General features: G+C 40.0%; 1 long non-coding RNA gene across 1 annotated transcript; it reads left to right on the top strand.

Moving 5' to 3' along the window:
• Nucleotides 1-298: 298 nt before the first annotated feature.
• Nucleotides 299-769, top strand: LOC128022578 (uncharacterized). Its single transcript, XR_008185951.1, has 2 exons — nt 299-519; nt 734-769. It is a non-coding gene; the product is annotated as an uncharacterized LOC128022578 (long non-coding RNA).
• Nucleotides 770-11,896: the final 11,127 nt, after the last annotated feature.

Below are 11,896 nucleotides of genomic sequence, written 5' to 3'. Positions count from 1 at the left end.
CCACATGACTAGGATATACACAGACTCCGGTCTGGATCCAGAACACCTGAGAAGAGATGATGCTGACCCCTCAGAGGACCTCAGATGATGCTAACCCTGATTCAATAAACAGAACTAGCAAATATTGCTACAAGTGTGATTGCATCATATAATTATTGCTGTTAATAATGTTCATCGTCTGGTTGACTACGTCTTGTTTACATTTTTACATTTTTTAGAAGCTACTACTAAATATTGTAGAAACTTAATTTTCTGTAAAGTTGCTTTGTAATGATTTGTATACATACAGTCGGTGTCATGCCACTTAAAGGAAAATAATAATAAAAGGCTTTGTTTTGGGTTTTAACAATGTAGTGTAATATGTTTATCTTTGTAACTGTAGTGACGCGCTACTGCGCACGTCACGAATCAGGAAGTTGATCGCTATGCGATAGTCAATCGCAACAGCCTGCAATCTCTCTCAGTCACCTGTTTCTCCAGCGATCGCGTTTTTCCTTTCCCTTTGCTAAAGCAACGTCTGTGAGTATTTCTTATCATGCAATATTAGGATAATGTCTATTTTTATCTTTGTGAGACTATTGAGAAGGCTAAGTTTGCTTTATGTTATTACTGCTGATTGTTTACTAGCTCGATTTTGTTTATCATATACATCACCGCTGTGTAGATAATCCGTTCTGTTTTCTCTGTATTTGGATCTAATATTAATATACATCTCATTTGCATTGTATTACAGTTTCACAATATTCCCAGTAAATTTTATGGAGATTAATCATCTGTGTCCTGGAGTTTTCTTGGGAGTGTTTAAGCTGAATGGAGCGTAGTCCATGACAGTCGGCATCTAGTCATAGTTGGAGGCGTGGTGAGGGCGGAGTCGGCGTGGGGGAAAACACAGCGAACATCGTGTGTATTTGAATTACAAAAATCCACAAATTGAGCGCTCAGTCCCAGAGACAAATAGAACACTTGTAGTCTCTTTCAACTTTAATATTCATATACACTAGTCCATATCGATATTTGAGTCATTTTACAGCCCTACTGTAGATGTATTCATTCAAAAATAGCCAGTTCCATTTTTGACTGGATTACGCAATTCTATCCATGTCGCTTCGCAAACACAGACGGGGTGAATTTATGAAAGTGTAAAAGTTCTGACACAAAACTAAGTTGTTACATATCTTCACATTTTCTTAAGTGGGTATACAGAAATCCTTGGCCTTTTCTAGTGGTATCACGTAGACTAACGTTACAACTCTTAGCAGACGCGTATTCATGCAAGTTTAGGTTTAACGCTAACGTTACATAGTTTTGCTTCAGGTGCAATGATAAGGCTTATTATATTATTTATATAATTATAATATATAATTATATATTCATGCCACTTTATGAAACAATCTTACACAGTTTATAATGAACACAATGTTAACGTAGCATACTGTAATGATTTGCCCACTGCACACATACACATGCTTAGTCTTGGGATTTCCACAACTTCCCTTTATCATCCTCACAACTTATTGCTTGTAGCCATTTTGTCATCCTTTCCGGTTCTGTATGTTTATTAGGAAGGATGTAGAACTTCAAATCATAATTTGTTAGTTTATTGGAGGTAGAGAAAATGACACAACTCTTGGGCATGATTGTCCAGTGTATGTTTTCCCCCATGGGTTTAATTCACATCACGTAACGGGGCGTTCCCGGGAGCGTTCCTAGACCAACCGTCTGTATGTATGGTAAAAAGCGCTATACAAATAAACTTGAATTGAATTGCATTAAATAACAGCAGTGTATAAATATTGTTTTAGCTGTGGAGAAGCTATTGAAAGTAGTTATAATGTATTACACCAGATTGGACCGGAAGGGGTCGGCCTGTCTGCACTGTATGTGGTGGGAAAAACACATTGTGAATTTGTCAATGGATTCATAACAGTTGTCAGTATATGATGTGTATGTGTGTGTGTGTGTGTGTGTGTGTGTTTGTCTGTGTGTTTGTGTGTGCATCTGACAGTTGGAAATGAGGGCCCCAGCATGCAACACTGACTGAGCTGTTAATAAAGTGTGATGATGCTTGTCAGGTGAATACTCATTGCTGCAAAAGCAGGTCTGATGTAAATTGCTAATAGATAGTTTACCGATTTAGAGGCACATTCCTTTGAGAAAATAATTATGATTCTCTCATATTACTGAGGTGTTAGCTCTAATCTCATTCTCAGCTGCAAAAAAAGAAGAAGAAAAAAAAAGTACTTAAAATGGCAACAAACTCAGAAAATGTAATCGTGCCCAGTCTCCCTCTGATATCTTTAAATAAATAGCAGCTCAGTTGTCATGATAAGTGCTCTCTTGCAGTTTATATCTGTAGATTTAAAACACACACATTCAGCCGCACAAGGATCACCTGTCATTTTATTTATTTATTTAGTTAGTTAGTTAGTTTGTTTATCCGACTTCCAGAATAAAATTTTCTCTCCAAGTTATTATCTTCATTTCTCAATCTATTATGTTATGTATTTGTTAATACATATACAAAATAATTTATTTTACAAGCTGGACAGATGTACATCATTTTGAACCTGCTCAGTGAACAAAACTAATTGATGGCAGTTCTAAAATAATACTACTAACAATAATATATACGAATGCTTGAAAATGACTTTTTGATTCTTGATTTTTTAAAAAGTGAAAGTGAAAGTGAAGTGACATTCAGCCAAGTATGGTGACCCATACTCAGAATTTGTGCTCTGCATTTAACCCATCCGAAATGCACACACACAGAGCAGTGAACACACACACACACACACACACTGTGAGCACACACCCGGAGCAGTGGGCAGCCATTTATGCTGCGGCGCCCGGGGAGCAGTTGGGGGTTCGATGCCTTGCTCAAGGGCTACTAAGTCGTGGTATTGAAGGTGGAGAGAGAACTGTACATGCACTCCCCCCACCCACAATTCCGTCCGGCCCGAGACTAGAACCAACAACCCCTTGGGAGTCCAACCCTCTAACCATTAGGCCACGACTTTAACTTAACAATTGGAATAAAAGATACCTTGTGCAGCATGGGCATAGGCAGCTATGAGGTCAGTGAGGTCTGGTCCTCTATACATTTTTCATGTTCAAAAATGTGGTATCTGACTGACTAATTTGCTGCTAAACTCCTGCTGCGAGACGCTTCCGAAGGGAAAGATTCTTCAGAGTTTTGTGAGCGAGAGACGCAGATATTGTAAGCATTTTTTGACTAGTGTTTCCACTTAATTTGACACTTTAGAAAGTTAAGTAGGAAGTTGCAGTTTAGGGTCAGCGATAACTATCTTATTTAATTTCAAAATATTTGAAATAAGTTCCGTTTTTTTTTTTTTTTTTTTATTAAGATTTTTGTTTATTTTAATGACAATATCTGGCAACATTGCATGACCGGGACTAGTTGCACTAGTGCAAATAGCAGTATTTTTTAGTGAAATGCTATTTACATTGCTAAGTGCAAATAGCTATAGATGTTAAAATAGCAGGATTTTCTGCTATTTATAATACCTATTGCAAATAGTGGCTATTTTCTGCACCTCAGCATTGTAGTACATTATAAAACAGTATTGTAGCGTATCAGACCAGAACCAGACAAATTAACCTGTTAGCCAGCACACCCCATTATGGGACTCACAGCTGAAAGTGCTCTACCAAACTTATAATTGTAACAGTTTCCTACTTCAGTGTGTTACAAACATAATTTTGGTGTCTTTGGAAAGAAGACCCTTTGGGCTTTACTTTTTATCAACCAGATTTGATAATGCTCAAAAATATTAAAAGTTATAGACACTGAAGTGCCTAATACTTAAAATATTTGTTTTATTTGATATAAAAATACATGAAATGAGTCCTGGAGCAATCTAGACAAGTAATGGGTTGAAAGCCACAACTCTCATGAGTTTCTATTTCAAATCTGAATAAAATATCATGAAAAATGAGACTCTGAGACTATTTTTCTGAGACTATGTCTAGACCCCCCACCCCCCAAATATAAGAAAATATATTTCCCAACAGTATTGAAAGCGTCTACAAACTATTTAGTCGGTAAACATACCACTGCATAGTTTTTTTTTTTTTTTTCAGTTATAAAACATTAGACAGAAACTTTATACATCATATAAATGTTTTATTTGAGCACTAGAAAAATACAATAAGAATAATTAGAGTAAGAAAAATAAGAATAATAAGAAAATATTTAAATTTAAAAAAAATATTAAAATTACAGAACATCCTGAGGTTGCTAGAAATGCAGTATTTACATTGAATTACAATGCAAATAAGTGCTAATGTGCTGATGGCCACTTATACAGATGGTAATAACACAAATGTGCCATAAAGTAAATAATACACTCTCTCTATTCATATAGACGCGTTCACTTTGATAGCCGTGATCATACAGTAATAGCGAGCTGATTTGGGCTGATTTGCACTCAAACAGATGGTAATCATGCAGATACATTCAACATGTCATACTCTAGGTTCTTCAAAGTAGCCACCTTTTGCTTTGATTACTGCTTTGCACACTCTCGGCATTCTCTTGATGAGCTTCAAAAGGTCCAAACTTTTGGTCTGTACTGTACGTGTTTGAATCTGTTAGCTTGAAACAGTCCTGACCATCAGTTATTTGTCAAATGTATTGCATTCTTGTTATAGGAATCATGTCCAAAATAAGACCCTGCAAGAGCGGGAAAATTCGGCCCATATTATTTATGATACCCCGAACAAAGACGATATCTAATTGTTCAAGATAACATTTGAGGTGTGGCCAACAGCCAAGTTTAACTACTCAGGACACCATAAAATTCAGCTTTTTTCTTTGCTTCTGCTATTAGTCATGCTTGCTTTTATAATTAGCTTTTCAGCTGCTGCTTTTAGTCATCACTGTTAGTGTTCTTTGAGCGTGGTTCCAGCGTGCGTCGGCCTGCACGCCTGCTGCTAATCAGGCACGATGAGAAGAAACACCACCTAGTCTCATCAAACTTACTTCTGTTCTTTTACTTTAGTTTCTTTTCTTTTCCGTTTGAGAGTTTTGTGTTCTGAGTTAAGTTTTGTAACGCTGTGTCTCCGAGTCTGACCTTGAGTGCCCGTTCAACTTCAACCAGCCCACAACTCCACGTCTTCAGCCAACGCCCAACCACGGGCTTCCCAAGATGTCACTTCCACGACAACTGAGCTTCCAGCCAATCAGCAACCCCGGAAACCCCCTTTCAATGACAGCAAAGGGAACCCCGTTACACAGGCAATGCAAGTACCTCCAGACTCTGATCTATACTGGTGTATCTGATATAATTTTAACCTCATTGAGGAACTCAATGCGAGGCTAAATTAAGTGATTGATGTCTGTTCTTGTCTATCCAATTTCACGTATTGCTGTAAACTTGGGATTCCAAATTTTTATTCTCTTAAACTCATTCTTCCCTAACGTTCTATCTTCCTGCAACTTGTGTGAATGTGTGAGTGCGTGTGCTTATGTGTTAGATTAGTTTATATGTTTTAGATTTATCTAATAAAGCCTTATTCATATTGAAAAGTAGGGCTGGGTATCTATTCAGATGTTCCAGATTGATTCGATTTAGATTCAAAAGCTCTCAAATCATTTCGATTCGATTTCGATTCTCGAATCAATTTCGATTTTCGATTTCGATTCTTGAATCAATTTCGATTTTCGATTAGATTTTCTATTAGAGCTGTAATCGGGCCTTAAAAGTTAAGCCCGACAGATTTCGGCCTGAGCCCGACAAGTACATTTTGATTGACAGCTTTTTAAAAGCCCGAACCATTTTACAACCCAACATTATTTAAATGTACGCAGCATACAGCTCTTTTGCCTTTTGTCAGGAATGAGTCATTTATACATGGTTTAACATAATTTATACATGACTAACGTAAGAAGCCACTTGGAAGTTTGAACAAAAAAATAAAATAAGTCCTCTGTAACATCTTAATATCTCAGCACTCTATAAATAGCCCTAGGTATAGGCTCATTTAGCATATAAATAGGCCAACGCACCAATAAAAACAAGTCTTTCTTTAAAAAAATAATTAAAGATAAATTCTAAATTAAGATGGGTATTTGGCAATAACGAAATGAATTAAGATAAAGGCTCTGCCGGATTTGCTTCGCCATAGCAGCTGATATAATAAAATAATAATGCCAACATTAGCTTATATAGCCCACTCTGTCTACATTATGCATTTAAGACTCAAATAATATTTAGTTATTATTTGAAAAACATTTACTCACCAAGATTAGGTAAGGCCTACCTGTTTTTGTAGAGGAAAATGATTGAATCCACTGTAGATGTCTTAAGCGCGCTCCTGCGTTCACTGATGGTGCGTCATCATTCAGTCAGTATTCTCATTATAAATAAAAACATAAATAAAAAAAAGTCAAAACTTTTCATAACCTCAGACTTTGCATTAGTTGCTGGTGCTACCAAAACGTAATCGTCAGAGGCAAGCCTCGGTTTCAACTACTCAGCATACATTTTCGCATCTTTCTTGTGCTATTCGAAACACATGACTGCTCATTTACCGCACAAGCCCGAGCCCGGTGTAGCAGACGATTCTGTTCCCCTCGGAATGTCTGTTTCCCCTCGGGTTGCCAGGTCCGTGTAATAAACCCAACCAAATAGTTAATCAAACATTTTCCCAAAGCAGCCTAAATTCTGTGGATTTGGCAACATTCCCACATGCAAATACACCAAACACACCTGGATGTAAGGAAAGCAAAAAGGGACAAATGTTTTGCTACACTGCAGCACAGTAAAATGATTCTCACACTCCCGATTATGTTCTTTTTTTAAATTTTTTTTATTCATCTTGCAGTTGTTTCATTATCTTTGTCTTATGTTTTTACATTTCAAGTTGAAAAACCTCTCGTCTTAAATTTATTTTCAAGTTTAAGATTTAGCACGGTATTTTAAACTATTTGACTTGCCGTACATCCAGTCACGCTTCTTGCGCACGCTAGTTCTGATCGTACGTATAGTAACAACTACGCAAGAATTGTAGTATGTTTGTGTAAAGGGGAACAGATATACCGAGGAGAACATAATCGACTGCAACACCGGCCCGATTGGTTCGATTGGCAATGGGCTTCTTCACACTGCCTGAACATGTGCAATTGTGCTTTTGAAGACTTCTGACCATGAGCACCTGTCCACGCGGTCGTCTGCTCAGAGCCTCGGTACACACTCCAATGACGATGTTTACATCATGCCTGCCTAGCGGTCAATAGCGGACTCGCGGACACAGAAAGTATAAGAGGCCCTAAGATGCAGTCTGTAAGACGCGAACGGGAGCATGACCTGACGCTAGGGCTGGGATAAACGATTATTTTTTAAACGATTAATCTAGCGATTATTTTTTCGATGCATCGATTAATCTAACGATTAATTTTTTCAGACCGATTTGATTATCTCCCCATTAATTGACTACTAACAATTTACAAACAATCAATAATTAATGAGTGAAAATTTAAATTTTAATTCAAATTATTAAATGGATGCCACCATATTGGGAAAATAAAGCCCTCCCTACACCTACCCAATACTTTATTTTGAAACTTTTTGATTATTTACTTAATTTTCATTGAAAATAAATGCTTTTAGTATATGATTTGAAAATGAAAAAAAAAGTTGGCCAAAAGGCAGATTCGAACCTGGGTCGATGCCGAAACCTACACACTCAATCCTAGTTTGAGCTCTTAAGAGTGGAGGCCTCAGCATAACGACTCTCTAAAACAAGAGGAGACCTAGCCACACTCGGCGTCAAAGGCAGTTAGTGAGGCTCAACATAGAAGAGCCTACACTCTCCTTACTGCCTAGGCGGAGCTTTGGGGAGCAGATGCTTCAGCAGAACAACTATCTAAAACGAGAGTAAACCTTACGACACTCATCCCTGGCAGGGGATCTCTTAAGACAGGAGGTCTACACATAACGACTCTCTAAACCGAGAGGAGACCTGGCTACATCCTGCAGCAGAGGCAGTTAGCGATGCTCAAAGAAAGAGCCCACAACTCATATCACTGCCCATGACGGAGCTCTGAAGAGCGAAGGATTTAGCAGGATGACTCTTTTAAACAAGAGGAAGCCTAGCACTCAACCCTATTAGAGAAACTCTTAAGAGTGGAGGCCTCAGCATGACAACTCTCTAAAACAAGAGGATACCTGACTACTAAATGATAGACACTGTTAGTGAGGCTCACAATAGAGCCTATATACTATTAGTTCTGTCTAAGTGGAGCTCTAGGAAGCAGAGTACATTGCCAATGACTCAGAAACTAGAGTACTAAGCTAGGAGTACTAATCATGCTCCTAAGTGTCATAATCGTCACAAAGTCCCTCAGACTTCTCAAGGAGGCCCACAAGAGCCTAACAACCTAGCAACCTTGCGTCATAGGCTTCCGCCTGCCAATGTCAAATTGATTTTCATTATTTAATTCATGCTTCAGACACCGGTCACGCTGACAGCATTCCCATAGCGCCCTCTAGGGAAGCAGCGTGGAGTTCCCTTTAGAAAGGGAACTGTCTTTTGTGTATCTGGGACTGCCCTAGACTGGTTTTGGTCTTATTTTACAGATTGCGGTCAATTTGTTTTCATGGATGCTTCCAGATCTGAGGTGGGTCCTGTTTGTACTGGTGTCCTACAGGGCCCAGTTCTTGGTCCCTTGCACTTAACACATTTATCTATGCTCTTGTTGAGCTATTAAGATCTCTTAACCTCGGCTATCATTGCTATGCTGATGACTCACATATTTGTTTAAATTCTAAACCTCGTCAATTTGTCGATGTTTCTCATCTCTTTTTTTGTGTGTGTCTAAATAGCTCTAAAACTGAAGTAAAGCTCCTTGGCTCTCCCCATCAACTGCGTAATGCTGATTCTAGCGATCTTTCAGTTGATGGTGTTGCCCTAGAGCTACAAAGTAAACAAAAATATCTTGTTATCATCTTTGATGTGACCCTGTCATTTGAGCAGTTTTGTACAGAACATGGTTAAGACCTTCTTTTTTTATATTAGACATATTGCGAGCATTCGGCCAATGTTAGCGAAGTCTTGTTTTTGTTAATTACTGCAATGCTCTCCTTGTTGTAGTGTCAAAATCCTTTAACAAATTGCATTACCTACAGAATTCAGCAGCTCAAATTCTAACTGGGGCTAGGGTTGGTGATCATATAACCCCTATCTTGGAGATGTTACATTGGCTCGCTATTTGGTACAGTATAGATTTTAAAATCTTTTTCAGGATTGCTTTTATCTGATTAGTTTTCTATAGTTTTGTTCTTTGCTATCTATCTTTTGCTATATACACAGTGTATTGTCTTATGTTGTTGTATGTATATATAAATAAATAAGATCATTGAGAAAGCAACTTTTAAAATGCTATATAAAATGAATTATTATTATATTGTTTTTAATTTCTGACCTTGTTGCCCACATGGGTATGTTAAACTCCAGTCTGGAATTAAATTAAATCCCATTGCCTCTCCCTCCCCAATAATTTCCTGTCTTTATCCAACAAAAAGTCCCAAAATGAAAAGAAGCGGCAGGGAAACTGTCCTTTTTAAAATAATTATTGCAGTGTATTCACAATCATGTTACATCAACAGATGGATCTTGTTACTGAATATAATTTAGACTAGAAAACTCAGATAAGCAATTTAGAGGCTTTGTCTGTGTTGTCTTAGCTGCAGGGTGTTCCCTGATCAGACTTCATTAGTATTGATCAGGCTGATTTGCTGAGCTCAGTTGTTTGCCTTTGCTTATCAGAAAACACACACAAATGCCAGACCAAAGAGAGAAGAAGAGCTTCAATGAGGCAACATCAAATTCATTGTTCCAAGACACTGTGGGAGCATGTTTTCATTGATTAAACTGTAAGCTTCATGATCAAATAATGATTAGCCTAATATTGCATAAAAAAAAAATATATATATATATATATATATATATATATAGAATTTGCCTAGTATTAACATATTGCATGTTTGTTAGTATTTATAAAGTACAAGTGCATCTGTCACGTTTGGTAAACCGTGATCTCGGGTTGTTTACACTTTGTGGTGAATTCTGTGTGTTCTGCGTCTGCACTGATTAGTTGTGGGCGTCTCCGTTAATTGTATCAGCAACAGCTGCCACTCATTACTCATCTCCTATATAATGGCTTGTCTCATGTCTTGTGTTTGTGAGATCGTTGTTTCATGTCGTTGTGTTACCCCGTCTGGCTTTAGTGTTAGTTTTCGTTTGGATGTCTGTGTTTTTCCCTAGAACCTCATCCACTCTCCGCACGATCACTCAGCCACGGACACTTACCTTCGGCTCTATTCCCCGCAGTTCCTGTGCCACTCTCTCCTGCTGCCTCACGCCACCAAGACCCGGACTTCCCACCTACACTCCACTTCAGGCTGGATTACTCACCAACCACCGTCTCCCTGGAGTGTTATCGTCCCATCGTCTTTGTGTGTCATTGTTCTACTTGTCTTTATCTCATTAAATCCTGTTAACTCGCATTTGTTTCCGGACTGTCTTTCACAGCCGTCACAGAACGATCTCACCCAACATGGAAGCAGCGAGCACCAACACCCTCACCGATTTCATGCACCATAGCGTCAAGAGAATGGATCAGCAGCAGGAGAGCATCTCGAACACCGGACGCGCTGTCCAAGCGCTGGTGGCACAGGTGTCCAAGCTCACCCAGCAGATCCATCAGCTCACGTCTCCCACTGCACCCATCACCCCGCCTGCGCCGACCGTTCCCCCGGGGATTCCCCAGGACCACTTCCGGCCTGAGCCGCGACTTCCGGCACCGGAGAATTACGCTGGTGAGCCAACTTATTGCAGAACATTTCTTAACAAGTGCTCTATGCATTTTGCCCTGCAGCCCCGCACTTTCGCCGCAGAAGAATCCAAGGTAGCGTTCACGCTCACACTATTATCAGGCAAGGCTGCCATATGGGGAACGGCGGTGTGGGAGAATCAACATCTGTGCTGTGCCTCGTTCCACCTCCTATCTGAAGAGATGAAGAGAGTTTTCGATCGGGCCGCGACCGGCAGGGCCGCGACCCATCGCCTCTCGGAACTCCAACAAGGACACTCATCTGTCACTGAATACTCCATCGAGTTCCGGACCCTGGCGGCCGCGTGCCAGTGGAACGAGGCGGCGCAGTGGGATAGATTCCTGCATGGGTTATCCGACCGTGTTCAGCAGGAGATCTACCTCCTCGAGCTGCCTCCTACCCTCAACTAACTCATTGACCTGGCGTTGCGGGTGGAGGCCAGGTTTAATCGCCTGGGCCGTCAACACAGTCCCTCCAGACAACCCTTCTCTTCCGGTAACACGTCAGACGAGTGCTCCAGAGGTTACTAGAGAATGGGCTTTTTGTCAAGGCGGAGAAGTGCGTATTCCATGCACAGTCGGTCCCCTTCCTAGGGTTTATCGTGTCGTCTGAGGGAATACGAATGGACCCTGACAAGGTAAAGGCTGTGATAGATTGGCCATCTCCAGATTCCCGTAAGGCCCTACAGCGGTTTCTGGGGTTCGCCAATTTCTATCGACGTTTTATTCGTAATTACAGCCAACTAGCCTCACCTCTGACAGCCTTGACCTCCCCCAGTACTCCGTCCAGGTGGTCTGACGCAGCTGAAACTGCGTTTTCCAACCTAAAGAGCCGCTTTGTTTCGGCTCCCATCCTTGTCGCCCCTGATCCCACACGGCAGTTCGTGGTGGAGGTCGACGCATCAGAGGTGGGGGTAGGAGCAGTGTTGTCCCAACGTGCTGCTTCAGATGATAAGGTCCACCCTTGCGTGTTTTTCTCTCATCTATTATCTCCTGCCGAACGTAATTATGACATTGGCAATAGAGAGTTGTTGGCGGTCA

The sequence above is a fragment of the Carassius gibelio genome, chromosome A11, assembly GCF_023724105.1.
Source record: "Carassius gibelio isolate Cgi1373 ecotype wild population from Czech Republic chromosome A11, carGib1.2-hapl.c, whole genome shotgun sequence".
In the NCBI taxonomy this organism is placed as follows: Eukaryota; Metazoa; Chordata; class Actinopteri; order Cypriniformes; family Cyprinidae; genus Carassius; species Carassius gibelio.
The sequence above is the reverse complement of the archived record's forward strand: the minus strand, read 5'-3'. Positions and strand labels throughout refer to the sequence as shown.